Source organism: Vulpes vulpes, chromosome 3 (assembly GCF_048418805.1).
Source record: "Vulpes vulpes isolate BD-2025 chromosome 3, VulVul3, whole genome shotgun sequence".
NCBI classification, from domain to species: Eukaryota; Metazoa; Chordata; class Mammalia; order Carnivora; family Canidae; genus Vulpes; species Vulpes vulpes.
In genome coordinates this window covers 101446525-101466125 of record NC_132782.1, presented here as the reverse complement: position 1 = coordinate 101466125, position 19601 = coordinate 101446525, and the positions used below count along the sequence as shown (strand labels likewise).

At 42.3% G+C, this 19601-nt stretch overlaps 1 long non-coding RNA gene across 1 annotated transcript in view; it reads right to left on the bottom strand.

Annotated features, from left to right (window-relative positions):
- Positions 1 to 7968: 7968 nt before the first annotated feature.
- Positions 7969 to 19601, bottom strand: part of LOC112923245 (uncharacterized) — a 154418-nt gene continuing 142785 nt past the window's right edge. Inside the window, exons 4-5 of the long non-coding RNA XR_003235646.2 lie at positions 14785 to 14888; positions 7969 to 11429 (exon numbers count right to left, since the gene is read on the bottom strand). This is a non-coding gene — a long non-coding RNA (uncharacterized lncRNA). The remainder of the gene's footprint in view (positions 11430 to 14784; positions 14889 to 19601) is intronic.

Genomic DNA, 19601 nt, shown 5'->3' with positions numbered 1-19601 from the left:
TGACCTGGTACCTATCAAAGGTAAAGGATAGATAAACTCATAAAAGGAAGAGTTAGGGATCCCTGGGTGGCGCAGCGGTTTAGCGCCTGCCTTTGGCCCAGGGCGCGATCCTGGAGACCCAGGATCGAATCCCACGTCGGGCTCCCGGTGCATGGAGCCTGCTTCTCCCTCTGCCTATGTCTCTGCCTCTCTCTCTCTCTCTCTCTCTCTCTCTCTCTCTCTGTGACTATCATAAATAAATAAAAATTTTTTAAAAAAAGGAAAAAAAAATAAATAAAAGGAAGAGTTACCAACTCCGCCATGTTGCCAACAGCCATCCAGGATCCCATCTAGAGGTAGTCAAGCATAAAGGTAGAGAGACCATGTTGGACAAGAACTGCAGTTACAGGGGACAGAAATAAAACTGGCATAAATTTGTAAACAAATCTAGGAAGTCCACAGTACATCTGGCTTCATTTATGGCTAGACCTACGCTGCCTCTTCTCAAATCTCAAGTCTCCTTTCCACGGATGGGTTCTATCCATAGGTGTGCCATCTTCATGTGGTGACAAGATGATAGCCAGTAAGTCCAGGCTCATCTTGTACCAAATCAGTGGCCCCAGAAGAAATGGGAACATCTCTTCTCCAATGGGTTCTGTCATAAGTGCCAATATTCTTCTCTTTGGCCTGGATGAAGTCATGTGTCCCTCTCTGAACTGATCGGAAGGCAGGGAGATAGAAGACAATTAACCGAGTCATTAAACCACCTCTGGAATGAAAGTAGGGGAAGATGACTCTCCAAAGGGAAATCAGGATGATTTTATTGCAGAAGAGGGAATGAATGTGGGTGGGCAGCAGCAACAGATATTCATTGCAAAGAACAAAGGAAGCCCCAATGTACACACATACATATGTGTGCAGGTGCAGGTACATGTACACACACAGACACACATGCGCACACATTCATGACCTGCAAAGAGCAGCAAATCAGGCTTCCACCAGTTCTGGATCCCATGAAGTGAAGTAGTAGGAATGCCAAGAGCCACTTCAGAGAACTCACTCTCAACAGTCCTCTTATTGTCCTTCCTCAGTAGAGAGAGGTATCCCACAGGCATCAGGGACATAAACTTCTTCAACATCTTGCTCACTTCCCCCTTAACATTTGGCAAAAGACAGACTCTCTAGGAAACAGAGCATGGGGACAACCATTCTCTTTCCTACCCAAGAGCTATCAAACTGGTGGTTTGGCCGTAGTCCAAAGGTGCAATCATGAAAGGATAATGGAAATGTGCCTGGATGGGGATGTATTCCTGCTTGATTGTGTGGCAGAAAAGGTAGCCTTGTTCTGAACCATCTGCCACCTTGGAAATGACAGTAACAAGACTTAAGCTGCCAGATTGCTTATATAACCCGTACATTCACATAGCAGAAACAGAGATGCTATGTAAATCAGTCAAATGGCATCACAGAAGGCATATGACATAGCCATGTCATCTTCCCAAATAAACGGATTCTACACAGTTGCATCAAAGTATAGACACTCCAGCTCCTCAGTCTCTGAACTCTGTGTCCAAATGCCACTGTGCTTCAGGATGAGTCAGGGGATGCCTCAGATTTTTTTAACCTCCCTCACATGTCTCTCTCTCTCTCTCTTTCTCTCCTCTCCTCTCCAAGTATTCAATCTATGCTTTCTCCCTGGATCTCTGGTGCCTCTGACACTCAAAACCCAAAAACCAGATTTCCACCAAGCTAGAATTTTCAGACTCCAGTTTCTCAGAAGAGGTGAACAACATTGACCAAACTGTCAAATGTGAATAATGTCATTCGTTGGCCTAAAGCAACATATACTGTCCAACTGGCAAGTGTTTAGAATCTTCAGATAAGGATTTACACACCAACTTTGCTCTTGGCCTTATCTTCTCTTTCCTACTTTCCGTTGTTCTTTGCCTCACTTTCCACATCTCCTTATCTTTATAATGGCATGGTCAGCATTTGTGCAAGCCAACTTAAGCTCTTTCTAGAATGAGGTGGCATGCAAATAAGCAAATACCTTCTCCTGTAATCTTTTTCCATCGCTGGTGTCACCATATACTCCGATGCCCAAGTTAGAAAGATAGCAAGCCACCCATATCTCCTCTCATGCTTCACCCCCACTCCCTGTCCTGTTCACCAATATCACTATTCTTATGCATATTTATCCGAACCATCCTGAAGTCTCCATCCCTGCTGCTACTGCATGAAAAAGCTTTGCAATGGTTCTGCATTTCCAATCTCGCCCTCTTTCAGTCTTCACCATTGATCCTGGTGAGGTCTACCCCAAATTCAGATCTACCATGTTCTTCTTTGCTCTCAATTCTCCCATGGCCCCTACCACCCACCAAACAATCTTCTCACATTCTTCCAATAAGTTGTAAGGGGCATTGCAAGTAATTTGTGACCAAAAGCAACTCCAGTACCAATGTTTATGAGTAGTTTCCCTTTTTGCGTATAAATTTGAACAGGTTGGAGAGAAATGGGATAGGAATCATTCATGTGAATGTGCACAGACTCCCCCACACCACAAGGCTTAAACAACAGAAATTTATTATCATGCCATTTTAGAGGCCAGAAGTTTAAAATCAAGGTGTTGGTAGGGTTGGTTTCTTCCAAGGCCTCTCTCTTTGGCTTGTAGATGGCCATCCTCCCTCTGTGCTTGTCTATATTCAAATTTCCTCTACTGAGAAGGACACCAGTTATATCAGATTAGAGTCTGCCTAGTGACCTCATTTTAACTTCTTTACCTCCTTAAAGACCCTCTCTGCAAATATGGTCACCTTCTGAAGTATTAGGGGTTAGGATTTCAACATATGAGTTGGGGTTGGGGCAGACACAATCCATCCCCTAACACGAAGGGTGTGCTGTGACTACAACTGCAATTATTGAATGTCCATCTCCTAGTCTCCAAATAGGGATGGTTCCTCTTTGCTGGAGGGAGGCTCAGATCTTCTTACCTAGTCCAAGAAGACACAGTGGGGGAGAAGATAGAAAAGGTGCACAGAGCTGTGTTGGCAGAGGGAGGCTACAGAAAAGTACAGGAATAATAAAATCATGACGTTGCTGTGAACTATTTTTTTGAATCTCTCTTATGGTTTTGGGGAAATGTGAACAACATCATTTTGCTTCCCGTTTTGGTGCCATGTTAGAAAATCAGCAAGGCAAGTAGAAGAGCATATAACAAATATAACCAAATCTCCTAAGGAGCCCATTAAACACAATTGATGCTGGGCTTTGTATATGATCAATCCTGCCAGTGATGGATTGGTTTTTCGGTGAGTCCTTTTACCTTGTGTTTAGCACCCAGGTTTATGAAACATGTATCTTTATTAGAATCCCACTAAGTTCAGAGAGAAGCTCACATTATGGAAATTACATGGGAAACTGAGCCTGATGACAGGATATGAATGACAGTCCATCTATCTCATGTTCTTTCAGGCCATGCAGTGGATGGTGGAGTTGGCTGGACCATTTACCTTATGCCCACTGTCTCCCATGGATGTCCCATCTCTCACTTTTGTATGTTCTTTGCTGAGCATGAAGAGCTGGATTATATTAAGTCAAAATATATGGATGATTTGACTTCATTGTAAAGGGGCTGAGCTATTTGAACATCGCATCTGTTGCTGGACTTTATTTCTTTGACCTCCACTCCTCTTCAAGCTCCAGACCTTCACTTCTCCAAGCTCCAAGTTCGAGATTTATATATAAGGACTGTGGAAAAACTTCATCTTTTTCACACACTTGCTGGATAAAGAAAGGGGTGCAGATACCACCAGTGAGCTGGTAATTGTGCATAAGCCTAGACACACCCAAGAAAATATATAATGCAGTAGAATGCCATTTGTGTGTGTCCAGTTCTGGGGGAAAAAAACAAGTTAACCTACAGAATAAGTCACAAGTCTTAAAGAGAACAAACAGACCTCATCACGCTCTATCTCTTCAACCACTACCCACAACATACTTTCTGCTCTGGAAACACCAAATCACTTTTTATTACACACATACATGCATCTTTTTAACATTTCTTTTCTCCACTTATTTAATAACAGCCTTACTTCCCTGTATAGCTGCAAAAATTGACCCAGCATACCCAAACAATACTAATATCATTGCCAAGACACACCTCCTCTAGGAATCCTTCTTTGGGTTAGATTGGAAAGCTTCCTTCTATCAAGGAACTTAGCACATTGTATTACACACATCTGCTTATGGGTTGACCTGCTCTGATGTTTGTTACTTGAGCCCAAGGGCTACCTCTTATTCATTTACATTTACATCCCTAACAGAGGACTTGGTGCATAACAAATGCTGGCATCTGGCTAATGGCCCAAACTTCCTCCCTCTGGGATTTTACCCAGTTGGTACCAGACACTAAGGCCACATGACAACCTAAGTAGAGTATCATCTTTATCCCTGGCTGGGCCAGGACCATTCACCTCACAACACAAGGCTTTCTGACTAACTGTGTTGGCAAGCATGGCCTACCTAGGCTTAGAGCCAAATCTAGCCTTCCTCCTATCTCTGTATCTAAACCCTTAAAAAGCGAAGATGAAGGAGGTGCTGAGAAAAAGAGGTTTTGTCACCACCATCATCAGTAGAAAAAGCTGATGCTGATAAATGATAAAGCTGGCTAATGTTTCACTTTTTCTAGAAAAACCACAAGTATGTTTTTTTTTTTTAAGACAAACCCCATAATGATAACAAAATGTACTGCAAAGAAACAGGCTTCAGCAAAAATAAAGTGCACTCATTTCCTGAGACTCGTGGACAAGACTGCATGAGGAGTCAGAAGCTTTGCGGGTTCATATTATCTACCCAGTGTTTTTCTAGCAAATACAAACCAAGTCTGGTAGCTGTTCCCTTCCACCCCACCTAAAGACAAAGCTAAAAATACATAAAGGGATGGATTGCTAGCATGGGATCTCACCATTTGCCTAAAGGTTTACGGGTAGCTTTGGACCCTGGTATAGAGAGGAGGCCAAAGCAATGCCATTTAGTGGGTCCATCAGACAAATTTAATGATATCTATTGAATATGTTTTAAGTGCATCTCTTTCCAAAGCCTAGAAGGAGACATTTCTGAGAAAGAGAAATATGAACGACTCTTACATATAAGAAAAGACTCTAGCTTTCTCATCAAAGGGAAACACCACTTAAAATTACAATCTTGGGATGCCTGGGTGGCTCAGCGGTTAAGCATCTGCCTTCATTCAGCTCAGGTCATGATTCTGGAGTCCCAGATCGAGTCCCACATCAGGCTCCCTGTATGGAGCCTGCTTCTCCTTCTGCCTGCGTCTCAGCCTCTCTCTCTCTCTCTCTCTCTCTCTCTCTCTGTTTCTCTCATGAATAAATAAATAAAATCTTTTAAAAAAATTACAATCTGATGCCATTTTCACCTTCTCAGAGTGGCAAGAATTATAATGTTTGATCATATGCTATGTGAAGGGGAAAAACTCTTTCATATATTATTGATGAAAGAATTAACTGGTATGATCTCTAAGATGAGAAATTGGTCAATATCAATCAAAATTACAAAAACTCATAACCTTGGACCCAGTAAATTTACTTCTAGAAAATTCTTCTATAGATATACCTGCAAAAGAGAAGATAATATATATCCATGGGTATCCATTACAGCATTATTAGTAAAGACAAAATAATGGAAGGAACCTACATTATACGAAGGGGGGTATACATAATTTATGGCGTATCTATACGGTGGACTATTATGTAGCAGTAGAAAAAAATTAAACTTAATTTTATGTACTGCTGAGGAAGCTTTTCAGTATATATTATAGTGGTGAAGAAAAAGGAAATTGTAGAAGAAAATATACAGTAAGATACCACTTATATAAAAATGTATGTGTGTATTTATGTAAATGCAGAGGAAAAGTTCTGGTTACCAGGAGTGCGACAGTATTTCTTGAAGGCAACTTATTCATATGAATATGATTATTACATGGGTGCTCCCTCAGAATATCGATGTTAGAAAATTGCCCTTGGCAAATATTCCTATAAGTACAGACATTTTTGAAGCTGGAAGAGTCCTTAGGAATCATCAAGCCCAACCCCCAGATTCTACAGATGAGTCGAATAAGGCCAGGTTGTTCACTGCCAATCCTTACATAAGAACCCAGCTTCTTTCCCAGCACGAAAACGGCACATACCAGAAAAGCTCCAGTCTTCATGTAAAATTTGCCTTTATTATGATTGCTACCTATTCTTAAATGCCCTCCCACCTACTCTGACCCCACCTTGCCCCAGGGAAACATTTCCCTGTACTAACTAAACAGAGGGGAAAGAAGGAAGTTCATTTCACAAAGGTGAGGGCTGCTTCAGAAATCAAGTGTGGTCTTTCTAATAGTGGAGGGTGATGCACCATCAGTTTAATTCCTATTCATTTGTGGTGCTTATTAGAGTGTCTGAAAATATAAGCTGAGTAATTGGAGCATTAGAATTGATTAATTGAAGTAGGCTTTGGTGTAAATACACCTGGAGAGATTTTTCAAGGTGGGATTCTCTGCTAAAGATTCAGAGGAATTCAGACCTCTGAACATTGGAATAAGGATGGTAGGGTGGTTTTAAAATATGGCTCCAAAATTTTTGACACTCCTGCCATCAAGAGGCAGGGTCTGGGTGCCATCTCCTTGAATCTGAGTGGGCTCATAACTGCCTCAACTTATAAAGTATGGCAGAAAGGATGCTTTGTGACTTCCACAGCTAGTTCATCAAGAGCCATACAGCTTCCGCTCACTCTTGGAGCCATGAGGCACCATGAAAGAAGTCTGACCATCCTGAGGCCACCATGTTGAAAGAAAGCCCAAGCCATTGGGAGAGACCACAGGTAGGCATTTCAGTCAACAGTCCCAGCTAGGCCCAAATGGCAGGCCTGAGTGTGAAGAAGCCTCCAGATGATTCCAGGTCCCATCTATTGTACTCATCGCCAGCTCTTCAAACGTTCTCAGCTGGAACCCCAGACAAGGTAGCCCCAGTATTTCCTATCCAAAGTCCTGACCCACAGATCTCATAATATAATAAAGTAGTTACTGTTTTACAGGACTAAGTTTGGGGTGCTTTGTTATGATATAGCAATAGGCAACTAGAGCAGATGGATCCTGTGACAATGAAATTGCCCAACCTCCACAGCCCTAAGAAAAACAGTGCTCCAGAAATTAGTTTTGACCCCATGCTGACTTGATTTCTCACCTACTCAACTAAGTTACCCCCTACTCTGCTTGTACCTTCACTTTAGGAACAGTAACTCATTGTTCCTATGGACCTGTTTCTGCCTCCAGACTAGAAGATCCTCAGCTACAGAGATATCTCTCTTTTCATGTTTAGAGCCATATTATCCAGTACAGAGTCTGGAGCATTTTGTATTCAGTACTAAAAAGGGAAACAATGTGCTGAGGAGAAGATGGGATCATCTTCGGGGGCTCTGGAAGGCTTAGGTTCCATGAACATGTTTATGGAGCTCAAGGCATGTCTATTGGATGGATGACTGCCTACACCCGCCCTGCTTTGGGGCCTGGGAAGACAGGGCATATTAATCATCAGAACTGAAAATAATGGTAGAGATTCTCTAGCCATCCCTTTTACTTTACCAGGCCCTGAGAGGAAAAGTGACAAACCCAAGGAGACATGGCTAATAAATGAACTAGGCACACAGCCTCCTTTACTGTATCATCACTGAGGTGTAATGAGTCCAAGTAGGAGGCAGGGAAACAGGGTGGTTACAGGCTCCAGAGACAGATAGTCCTGGGCCAAGCTCCTGGCCATCCTCGTTGGCGTATGGAGGTGGCTTCTTCAGAAAGAATGACAAGACTCTGACCTGTCATATCCTGCCAGCCCCACCCTCCATATAGAATAAACAGGCTTTTGGGGGTTTCTAAGGTCTGAGACTTTCTTTTTAGGATCTAAGTCCCTATTATAGGGGGAAAGCAGTATAATTAGCTTTTTTTTTTTTTTTTTTTTTGCATTGAATAGCCTTAAACAATGTCAGGGTTCAGAGATACAGAGGAAGAACTATAGGAAAAGGAAAAGGAGGAAGGGAATCTGGATCCAAGGGATTGACCCTAGAGAGAGCCAATGGACAGGTAGTGGTTCTCAACTGGCAACTTTGCCCCCAGGGGACATTTGACCATGTCTCAAGACACTTTAGGTTGTTAGAACTGGGGCTTGCTACGGGCATCTATCTAATAGGTAGAAGCCAGGGATGCTGTGAGACATTCTATAATGCACAGGACAGCACCACACCAAAGAACTACCCAGGCCAAAATGTCAGTAGTGCCAAGGTTAAGAAACCCTGGGCTAGGGGAAGGGCGGCTGTGAGGGGCACCTTGCAAATTCCCAGGAGCAGAGGCCCAGCTAAAGGATCTATCCCAAGGCAAAGGCCCAGGGATGGCTCAGAGGGAAGCCCACCCAACCCCGTGATGGGTCTTCACTGTGCCTGTGCTTCAAGATCTTCTCTTCTAATTGGCTGGTCCCCAAATAAGGATGGTCCCCAGCAGTGCCCCCCAGGACACGAGCAAGTTGCAGGAGATAGGCATAGGGACCGGAGCAGGGATGGACCGGGATGCGTAAGTGCATTCCAAATTGGGAACGTGGACCTCTGTATTACAACAGAAAACAAAGGTATTTGAGCAGAGTTCTCTGGGCCAGGCTTGTGGCAAGAGACGTGGTAGAGATAGCACTTATAGGACTAAACCAGTGTCTCAAAAAGCATTAAAGCAAAAGTGACTCCGACCACCCGTTAATGATCGTGATTATTTGGCTGCCTATGAGACAGTTTAAGAAATGATTTGTGAATTTAAATTTTAATTAAGGCAGAAGCCCTTGGGGGCCTCTGGATTTGAAACACGAAAAAGAAAAATCTACTGCTGGAAGGAGTGGGCTCAGAGGGCCTCGTAGCCCAGAAGAAGTGCACCTCCTATGCAACCAGTGGTCTAGCAGCCTGCACGGGAGCCCAAGTTTGAGGTCACTAACAACACTGGGATCAGGGGTCAGGGCTGGACAATTCAGTGGAACTATGCTCTTCGGTGTTCTAGAAAGTTCTTTGGAGTAGATAATAAAAAATAAGAAAACAGCCAAGTTTTCCACCTCTTTCTTGGGTTCTGTCTAGCTTTTAAAATGTGGTACACCACCCACTTCACTAACTCAGGGCCCAGCACTGGAATTTCTGGGATCTAGTCTCCTCTCCATCACTGATACCCCAAGTGACTCTGAAGTCCCATTAATCCTGTTGAGTCTTGGTTTCTCCATATGGGACTAATATTGCCACCCCTGGCTACCCTGTATACCATTTGGAGCCTCTACCCTAAGAGAGATAAAGCACTTTGGAACGGGCACTCTCTGGCAGGTCCACCCGGGGCACCCGATTCTCAAAGTTGTTATAAAAAATGAAACATGCTCAATCTGAGCCAAAGGTATAGCCTTGGTCACAAGAATGCAAGATAATGCTTTCTGTCAGACTTGACCTTATTGGACCCTAGAGATATGGGTTCCAGTACTAAGTCGACCTTAGACAGGTTTTTATCATTCTGGTAAAATACACATAACACTAAATTTGCCATTTTAACCATTTTTAAGCCTACAGTCCAGTAGTGTTAAGCATATTTACATTATTGTACAACAGATCTCTAGTACGTTTTCATCTTGCAAAACTGAAACTCTATACCACTAAACACTACCTTTCTGTTTCCTGTTTCTATGATTTTGCATGCTGTATCATTTTTTCCAGCCTTATGAGATATGATTGACAAATAAAAATTATATATATTTAGAGTGTACGTGATGATTTAATATACGTATACATTGTGAAATTGCAATCACAATCATGTCAATTAACACATCCATCACCTCACGTAGCTACCTTTTTTGTGTGTGGTGAGAACATTTAAGATCTACTCATTTAACTAATTAAAAGCATACAAGACAGTATTAATAATTATAATCGCCATGCTATAAATTAGATCTCTAAAACATTCTTCTTATGACTCAAAGTTTATACTTTTGAGCAATATCTCCCCATTTCCCCCAGCCCCAAGCCCCTGGAAACCACCATTCTCCTTTCTGGTACTATGAGTTCAACTTTTTTAGATTCCAAGAAAATGGGTTAAATATATATAATGGAATAAAAAAGAAGATCTTGCCATTTGCAACAACAGGGATGAACCTCGTGGATATCATGCTAAGTAAAATAAGCCAGACACAAAAAAGCAAGTTTTGCACGATCTCACTTACATGTGGGATCTAAAATAGTCAAGATCCTGCTTCGAATTCTTTTGGGTATATACCCAGAAGTGGGATTGCTTGATCATGCAGTAGTTCTATTTTTAATTTTCTGAGGATACTCCATACTGCTTTCTATAATGGCTGGACTATTTTACATTCCCACCAACAGTGCACAAGGGTTCCAGTTTCTCTGTATCCTTGACACTTGTAATTTTCTGTTCTTTTGATAGCGGCAATCCTAATGTATGTGAGGTCACTACAGACAGTTTTGAGAAATTCAGTACCCTCTCTGGGTCAGGACAAGGGAAACCAGCCAAATTGGTTTAAAAGATCTTTCAGATTGTTCTAAAAAAAATTTTCAGCAAATCAGTCTTGGTGTGGGCACCAAATGAGATCACAGACATGAAAAAAATCATCTTTGTCAAGTGAGAAGGGCCATATGGCTATTAAGCAGCAGATCGTGTAAAGGCGAAGAGAGTAGACTTGATGGTCAGAGTATCTTAGATTCATCACTCAGATCTGCTGACCACATGCTGTGTGTCACATTTTTAGTTTCTTCACCTGTCAGATGCAGGCGATAATTCCTGCCCCTTGCCCCGAGGGCTGATGAAAAGACCAGAATAAATCATAAGAGATAACAAACTTGAAGCAACCACAAGGGTGCTGTTCCTTGCTAAGAGTGAGAGCTGATACTATTTGTTCCATTAATAAGTGAGGTGCATTGAACTGTGTACACTTTAAATGGGTTGATTGTATAGTTTGTGAATTATATCTCACTAAGCTGTTTAAAAAAAAAAAAACCACCACCACCACCAAGTGAAGCACATAGAGGCTCTTTGATAAGGTTCAGCTACTTATGGTCTGAGGGAGATCCAGAATCACAAAAGGATACAGGCTTGGAGATCAGACAAAGCGGGGCACCTCGGAATCTCAACTCAGCACCCTGGTAACTGAGATTTTAACTCTGTACGAGCCTTGTTTGGTTTACTCAAATGGAACATAGGATTTTTTTTTTTACTTACTTTTCAGAATTGTTGTATAACATATAATGAATCTGCATGCCATGTAATAGGTGTTCACAAATAACTGTTATTTCTGTTGTTGTCAACTGTTATTTCTATTGTTGTCCTTTCCTAAGAAACACAGCATTCCTGAAGGTGATGGTGCATCTCAAGGTTCTGCCTAAAGTGGGAGGAAGAAGTGGAAGAAGAGTGGGGGGAAGACTGAGTTTTGTATTCACAAATACTCTTTTTCCAGAAACAAGCCATTTATCAAAGTACCGGAGTCTCGTTTACTGTCACAACACAAGGGCTAATTACATTTGAAGAACAATGGACTACAAGAGCAAAAAAGACAGGGCCTGTTCAATTAATGGGGAGAGAAGGGGGGGGTCTCTAGCATACAATATTTTGGACATCAGATTAGAATGGTTTAATTAGCTACCACTACAGACTTTGGATCGTCTGTTGTTCTATAAGCCATTAGTCATCTGTAGCTTTTAAGCATATCATTTAGATTCTCCCGTTCAACAAATACTTTTTGAGCACCAGCTACGTGTCAAGCACTCCGCTCAACGCTGGAGAGACACCATAGTCTAATGGAAGACAAATAGACCACCAATGGGTTTCTCAAACTAACTAGCCTCTAACAGAGTTCTAGTTTTAACCAATGCGATGCTCCCTTCCCATCTTCCATATTTCAGAAAAAGGCCTCTCCATCTATCCAGTTGTTCATGGCAAACACTATGGAGTCGTTTGTGAGTCCTCTCCTCTATTAGACCCTCGTCCTGTTGGTTCTGTCACCAAAATAGCTCTTGACTCTATCCACGCCTTTATCTATGGACACGGGCCCTACCGCAATGTAACACATCAGCTCAGCAAAAGCGTCTCTTAAGAAAAAGAAAAAGTGGGGTTTTTTTCTGTCTACGCCTGCTTCCCGTTGCAATCCACACAACATCCAGGGTGATATTTTAAAATTATGAATCACATTCCATTCCTCTGTTTAAAACCCTTCCAAGTCTTCCTGTTGCTTTTTAGACTGGAACCCAGAATCCCTGATACTGCCAACAAGTTCCCACGTGCTCTGTCCCACCCACTCTCCTGATGGTTGGCAATGTTCAAGTCCCAGCAAACCCTCCCTTGCCTTTAAGCCTTAGTCCTTGCTACTGCCTTCTGCACCTGCTCCTCTTCCATCTATCCCCAAGCCGAATTCCTTCTCATCTTTCAGGCCTCAGCTGAAATACTACTTCCTCCAAGAGGTTTTTCCTGACTTCACTAAGTGACTTCTCCTAGTTATTCTCCAGCTCATCACCATGTTTATTTGCTGCTCAGCACTCACTCCATGGATAACCATCTGGTGCATTTGTTGGTTCATTGGACATCTTATTCCCACTCATCAGTGGGTATCCTGATGGTAGGAGCTTTGTCTACTTGTGCACGGCTGTATTCTCAGTGCTTCGCGCAGGACTTGGCACACAGTAAACCCTTAACAACTATTAATTGGCTGGATGAAGGAAGGTGGTCATGTGCAAGGCGGTAGAAGAGCTCAGGAGAGGACATAAATAATGCTCCAGGGAGAATGGAGCTTTCAGCAAAGATGTGTTATGAACTTAAGCTCAAAATGTTGACTAGGAGTTTCTAGATTGACAGAGGCAGAAAAGCAGAAGCAGGTTGGGGGATGGAGGACTGATGGATTAGGGGATAAAATGCATTACAGCCACAAAGAACTGCTGAATATGAGCAAACGCAGAGTCACTTCAAGACAGTGAACTTCTCAGCTAATTCCAAGCACAACCACCCCTCATTCATAGGGTATTATGGAGGAAAGACAGCCAGGATAACCCCAAATCACAATCAAACAAAATGAGAGTCAACTCTCAATAGCTGGGAGTGGGTTATCCATACTTAATACACAGCACAGTCTTGGGACTGCTCCATGGCGCTTACATAGCAGGAGATGACAAAACATATTTATTGGTCCTGTGGTACTGGTGTTGGAAAGCAAGGTGTCTGTTCTGTTGCTGAACCCTATGGACAAATGGGTCTTGCTTTGTCCCTCTCCAAAAAGAGCACCTGTTATCCAGGCTGGGTCTCCCTGGAACCTGTCATTAATCCTTACTTAGCTCTTGCTTACATAGCAAATGCCAGTGGAAATGTGAGCATGTCCCCAGTCCTGCCTCCCTGTTTATCTGGTTAACCGGCAAGCTGGCTGGTCAGTCTTAGATAAATAAATGCTGGACACAGGCCTAGGAAGTAGCAAGAACTGAATCTATACAAGGGACATGAAGAAGCATAGCATTTTATTCTTTTTTATTTTATTTTATTTATTTATTCCTGAGAGATACAAAGAGAAGCAGAGACATAGAAGGAGAAGCAGACTCCTCACAGGGAGCCCGATGTGGGACTCAATCCCCGGACTAGGATCGTGCCCTGAGTCAAAGGCAGACGCTCAACTGCTGAGCCACCCAGGCATCCCACATTTTATTCTTTTTTTTTTTCCACATTTTATTCTTATATCTATGGGAGGACTTCAGGCAAGGGGGGCAACCTAAGTATGATACGAGCAGGGTTGCTCTGGCCACAATACAGAGCTTGGGCTGGAAAAACAAACCAAAACGCAAAAATCCCAAAGCAGGAGACCTGTGAGATGAGGTGTGGAAAGAAAGACTGGACTTTTGAGGCATATTTGAGGGGCAGAAATGATAAGGATTTGGGTGATCATAAGATGTTATGCTTAGATACGAGGAAGGAATCTGAGGTAACTCTCAGTAAGCTTATACCCCTGGGTGAATTTAGCCATTAATCAAGATATGTAACATGATCGAAAGAATAGGTAGATTCAGGAAACCTCAGAGACCTTCTCAGTTTTCACATTTCTTCTTGGACTTCCATCACCGCAAGGATTTCTACACCTTCTGGTAATGGAATGCATTGTTTCTCCACAATGACTTGTATCCTGCTTTCTGCTGCCATGCTTCTCACTAAGTAGAGTGTCATCCCCACCCTGTTGTCATTAGGCTTTGTAACCTGTATTTTGACCAATAAAGTGTGAGCAAATGGGACATACACCATATCCAAATGGAAGCTATAAACATGCCCTGTGGTTTGGTTCCACCCTTCTTGAATCTCACTTACCAGGAGAGTCACATGCCCCAGAGGGTGGCTGTTCCTTAGAAAACACATGGAACAAGGTCAGTTCAAGGCCAGCCCAGGAGAGTCATGGTGACCTGCAGCTCTGACATAATATAAACTGGAAACTCACACCTCTGGAACGTGGGGTTGTTTGTTGCTGCAGGAAAAGCCAAGCATGACATTTCCAAAATCTCAGTGATCTCCATCAAATGATTTACCCTGTCCAGCCCCTAATTCCCTCATTAGTAAAGTTGTGCTCAATGATTCCAAACTTTTTCCTAGCGGAAAATGGCTTTGTTTTGTTTCTTAAGACTGTGTCACTGCTCTGGATGATAGCATCATTTGAGGGTTCAAGCATTTTTTCCTCCTTTCCAACCATATAGGTTAATTAGGCAACAGCAACTTACCAAACTCCAGACTGGCGGTTAATGATGCCAAACTAGCACAAGATCAGAGCAAAAAGTCCTGGGATGGTTTAAGCTGTTGCAGCAGAACTTCTATTCTGAAGACCCTGAAATTAAAAAAAAAAAAAAAAAATCTATAGAGCACAAACCTGCCGCATTCAGCTGCTTCAGTTATTTATATGAGCATTTCCCGATTCAAATTGCATACTCAAATCAAATTTCCCTGGTTTATGCCTTCTTCAGCAATTACTTAAAGGCAGTTTACCTCTCTCTGGAGGAACATAGCAGAAAGGCCTATAGACAAAATCTCGTTGACTCAGGGAGAGATAAACGAACTCCAGGCCTGGCACAGCAGAAGTCACTTTGCCCATGGAAGTGAACACTGATGGGCCTCCTGGCTATTTTTCAGCCTCACTGATGGAAAGCATCTTCTAAGGAGGAGAAGGAGGCCCATGGAAATTGAAAGAGAGGGGAAGACACTGGGGATGGAGTGAGGAAGAAGGGACCACCTTCTCTTACTTTTGTGGAAGTCAGTAGGCTGACAGCCTAAGTCTGCTCCTACTCCAAAGGGATAGAGATAAGTCAAATGGGGACAGGGAGATAAGGATCATTTCCACACTAGAAAGGTACTGAGTCCTTGAAAATATACCCTAAGCAAGATGAACCTTATTGCAAAATTATGCAATGTGCAAAATTTATCTTCATTGGACTGTCAACTTCTCCTTCATTCACTTTTCATCATTTGGAAGGATTCCCTCATCCTCCACCAAGAAGGCAACTTTTGTTTAGTTATAAACTCCAGGGAGGGCTCTCATTGGTTGGGCTTGGACCACTGTTCATCCTCAAACCAGTAACTATGGACCGGACAATACAGTATTCTGATTGGTCAGGTCTGTGTATGTACCCATTAGTTTATGTCCCTAGTCACTGATTTTCTTACATTTCCTTCTTCATTCAGTTGTTCAACTAGCTAGATCTTATCTTAATTGCCTGCTGGATATCTATTGCCTTTTCTTTCAATTAATACCACTCTGGATTTATTTAGGGGAAGAGTTCCCTACTGTTCCCACTATGTGTTGTAGAGATGAAGGTGCTCTCTTTACTCTACACTACTCTACTGTCCTCACCTCTCCACTACTCTTATTCTATTTCCTCCACACGAGAGTTAGCTACTGACACAGACCTGACCAACTAAAACACTACATTGTCTGGATTACAGCAATTGGTTTGAAAATGGGCATGTGGCCCAAGCACAACAATGAGAGTTCTCCCTGGAACTTCTGCTGGAATCATCAAGAAAAAAGAATGGGAATTCTCATAACTTACTGGGAATAAATAAATCTACACAGGACATATACACATGGATAAAATATTTCTAGTCACAAAAAAGGTAGTGGAATGAAGAGTTGGAGCTATGTCTAGTCTGGAATCTACCACTTAAATAGCCTGGAAAACCTTGGGCAATGAATGTGTCTCCTCATCTAAAAAATGAAGATAATAATGACCACTCTAGTGCATGACTATCTGTGAATGTGCCACACCCCCTCACCCATCCAAGTGGTTGGAAGTAAAGAAACTTGAAATAGTGTAGCTGCAAGATGAATGCCCCCCAGATCTCTGAGTCCCTCTGAGTTCAAGAAGTGAAGTCAAGGAGAGCCACCAGAACCACCACTAATTGTGATGTGAAAGAGACATATATCTTTGGTGTCTCATGCCAGAAACATGTGGTTTATTTTACTGCAGCACAGTGGAGCCTAGCCTGATTAATGTAATAACCATCGGTTCAGTCATTCACAGATACCTGGAAAGCCCATGATATGAAGCCATCCTGCCAAGATGTGACTTGGAATAGTGTGTTCTGAGGCACACAGAAGGTGACAGCAGAAGCAGATGCTATTTCTGCTGCCCAGCATCTATAGCATCTATTTCTGGGACATTTCAGTGGTTTGTGGGGATGAAGATGTTTGAAATTGGGACCACTTCTATAGTCCACAGTTAGTATGTGGGGGTATGATATAATCTCAGTGTGTCACCGGGAAAAGAATAGGGCCAAGAATCCAACCATAGAAAGGGGCAAATCTGGATAAACCACCCAAGTTAAATATAGCACACTGAAAAGGAGGCAGACAGAGGTAAGTCACATTAAAAATCTATAAGAACCTAGAAAGAAAAGATAAAGGAAGTAAATGGGCTGGTAATATCCACTGTGATGGAGAAAATATAAGCATAGTGATCGAAATCATGAGCTTTGGGATTAATTTAATGCAACAAGTATTAAATGCACAGATTTAATGCAAGGGGTTTGAATTCCATTTCTGCTCCTTGACTACTTGAGCAAGACGCTTTATCTCTGAGCCCGAATTTTCTCATCTGAAATATGAGGATTAAGAGAGTCCCCACCTAATGGTGTGCTATAAGGATGAAATTTAACGATCCATGCAAAGTGCTTAGTACACAGTAAGAACTCAATAAATTATCATAATGATATTATTGGCATTGTAAAATAAGGAGTGGACAAAGAATGATCTCTAGAGGAGACGAAGGAATAAAGGAGAAAGATGATGGTATGGTAGTTGGGGTGGGAGCCAGAGGACCACTAGCAATGAACAAAGAAGCTGAAAGATAACAGCAGGTAGAAGATGATGCTCAAGAAGAGAGGCGAGGAGCTCTCATCACAGAAGTGAGACTGTCTGAAATCCACAGAGCAGGAGAGGAAGGGGAAAGAGGACCTAGAGAGAATGTACCAGAAAAAAAATGAAAACAGTTTTTATGCTAGTCATGTATGAATCCCCAGAAAAAGAAGGAGCAATGCAAGAGGAGGTAAAGAATAGAGCCAGAGGTGAGAGGGAGAAGTAAAACACAGGCTGCCAAGGGAGAAGGGCTAAGGGTTCAAAGGAAGCCTTGAAAGATTAAACAGAAACATGGAAAGGTAGGAGAGGCACAGATTAAACTAGAAATGGGTAACAGAAATAGCTTTACAACACAGAATGGGGGAAAAATGATAACGATGGCACTGGTCTCTGAATTCCAAAAGAGTTTCAGAAGCCAAAATTGTTTTCATTAACCTTGACACAAACTCATTTGGCAACAGTACTGGACTTGAACTGACATGCAGTTATTTATAGCGTTTATTTATCCCACACCCCACTTTGCATGAACATTCAAATATTTTACCTCACTAATGAGCTACTTATGAAGGGCCTACCACAGACTTTGCTGGTGAGTGTCTGTGTGTCTGTGTGTGGTGGGGGGGGGGGGGCGGGGGACAGATGTACGGTATGTGCACTGCATTATCTTTGTTATCTCCATAACATTCTGAATTCCAAAACACATATGGCCCCATGGGTTCCAGATCAGGATTTGTGGGCTCATACTGGAAGACACAAGAGTGGACGTGAAGAGACAAACTTGTATCTAATAATAAAGCTGATGAAAATTCCCATTCCTTGAGTGTGTACGACATGCCAAAGGTTGGATATGCACTATCTTAGTTAACCTCCAGCAATATATCAGGTACTATGTTATCCTTCATTTGTAGAGATGGGAAGGGAGGCTCAGAGAAGAGACTGGCCATGAGTCTACAGACAACAGGGGGGGCGGGGAAGAATTTAGGATTTGAACCCCGCTGTGTGACTCCGACACTTGCACACATCACCACTAGGCTATGCTGCTCCCCTTGTTAATGGTAAAAGAACGGAATTAAGTGTTTCTTGGGCCCTCACTGTGAAAGAGCCATTCTTAGACGTGAGCTTGCATAATTTTCGTAAGAACTCAATAAAGTCATATCATTATTCCTCATCAAAGGAGCTAAGCAACTTGTCCAAAGTCACAGTTAACTGATCAGATACCAAATCCATTATTCTCTCCTTTCACTGTGACAATATAAAAGTGAGCTTGGGAGCGTGTTATTCAAAGTAGCAGGCAGAAGAGAGCTGGGGCATTGCTGCCTTTAGAATAAAGATTCTTGGGGATGACAGCCCCGGTGCCAGGGGATGTTTGCAGAACACGGAGAGCTCTGTTGCCCCATAATCTCCATCAGCAACCCCCCTACCCCGTCATTCCTAGATGTGGGCAATTGGCATTTCTTCATTCTGTAGAAATGTACCTCTAGTCCATACTTCCTCCCAGCTCAACTCTTAAGTCTATCCTTTACAGAACTCCTGAAATTGGGGCAACTGAGTGGCTTGGTCAGGCATCTGACTCTTAATTTTGGCTCAGGTCATCATCTCAGGGTTGTGACATTGAGCCCCGCATCAGGTTCTTTACTGAGTATGGAGCCTACTTAAGATTCTCTTTCTCTCTCTGCCCCTTCCTCCCACTCACACTCCCCTTTTCTACTTCTTGCTGAAAGAAAGAAAGAAAGAAAGAAAGAAAGAAGAGAAAGAAAGAAAGAAAGAAAGAAAGAAAGAAAGAAAGAAAGAAAGAAAAGGAAGAAGAAAGAAAGAAAGAAAGAAAGAAAGAAAGAAAGAAAGAAGTCCTCAATTAGATTATAGAAAAACAAATGCTAAAAGGTATGTAATAACAATGAGACAAAAATTTCCCCAGGAGGGTAAAAAATATAATCAAAATGAATAAGGGAATAAAACAGATGATGGTCGAATAATGAAAATTCAAGAAGGACAGGTATGCAAATTCTATGAAAATTCTATCAATTGGGATAATGGCATAAAATCTGTGAATGCTCTTCATGGTTTTAGAACACTCTGTAAGGCTCAAAGTGACAACAGGTGTTAAAAATGCAAAGATCTGGGTCTCAGTGTGCCCTCCATCATGTCAGAGCTTGATCTTGAACAGTTACCATAACCTCTCGAAATTTGACC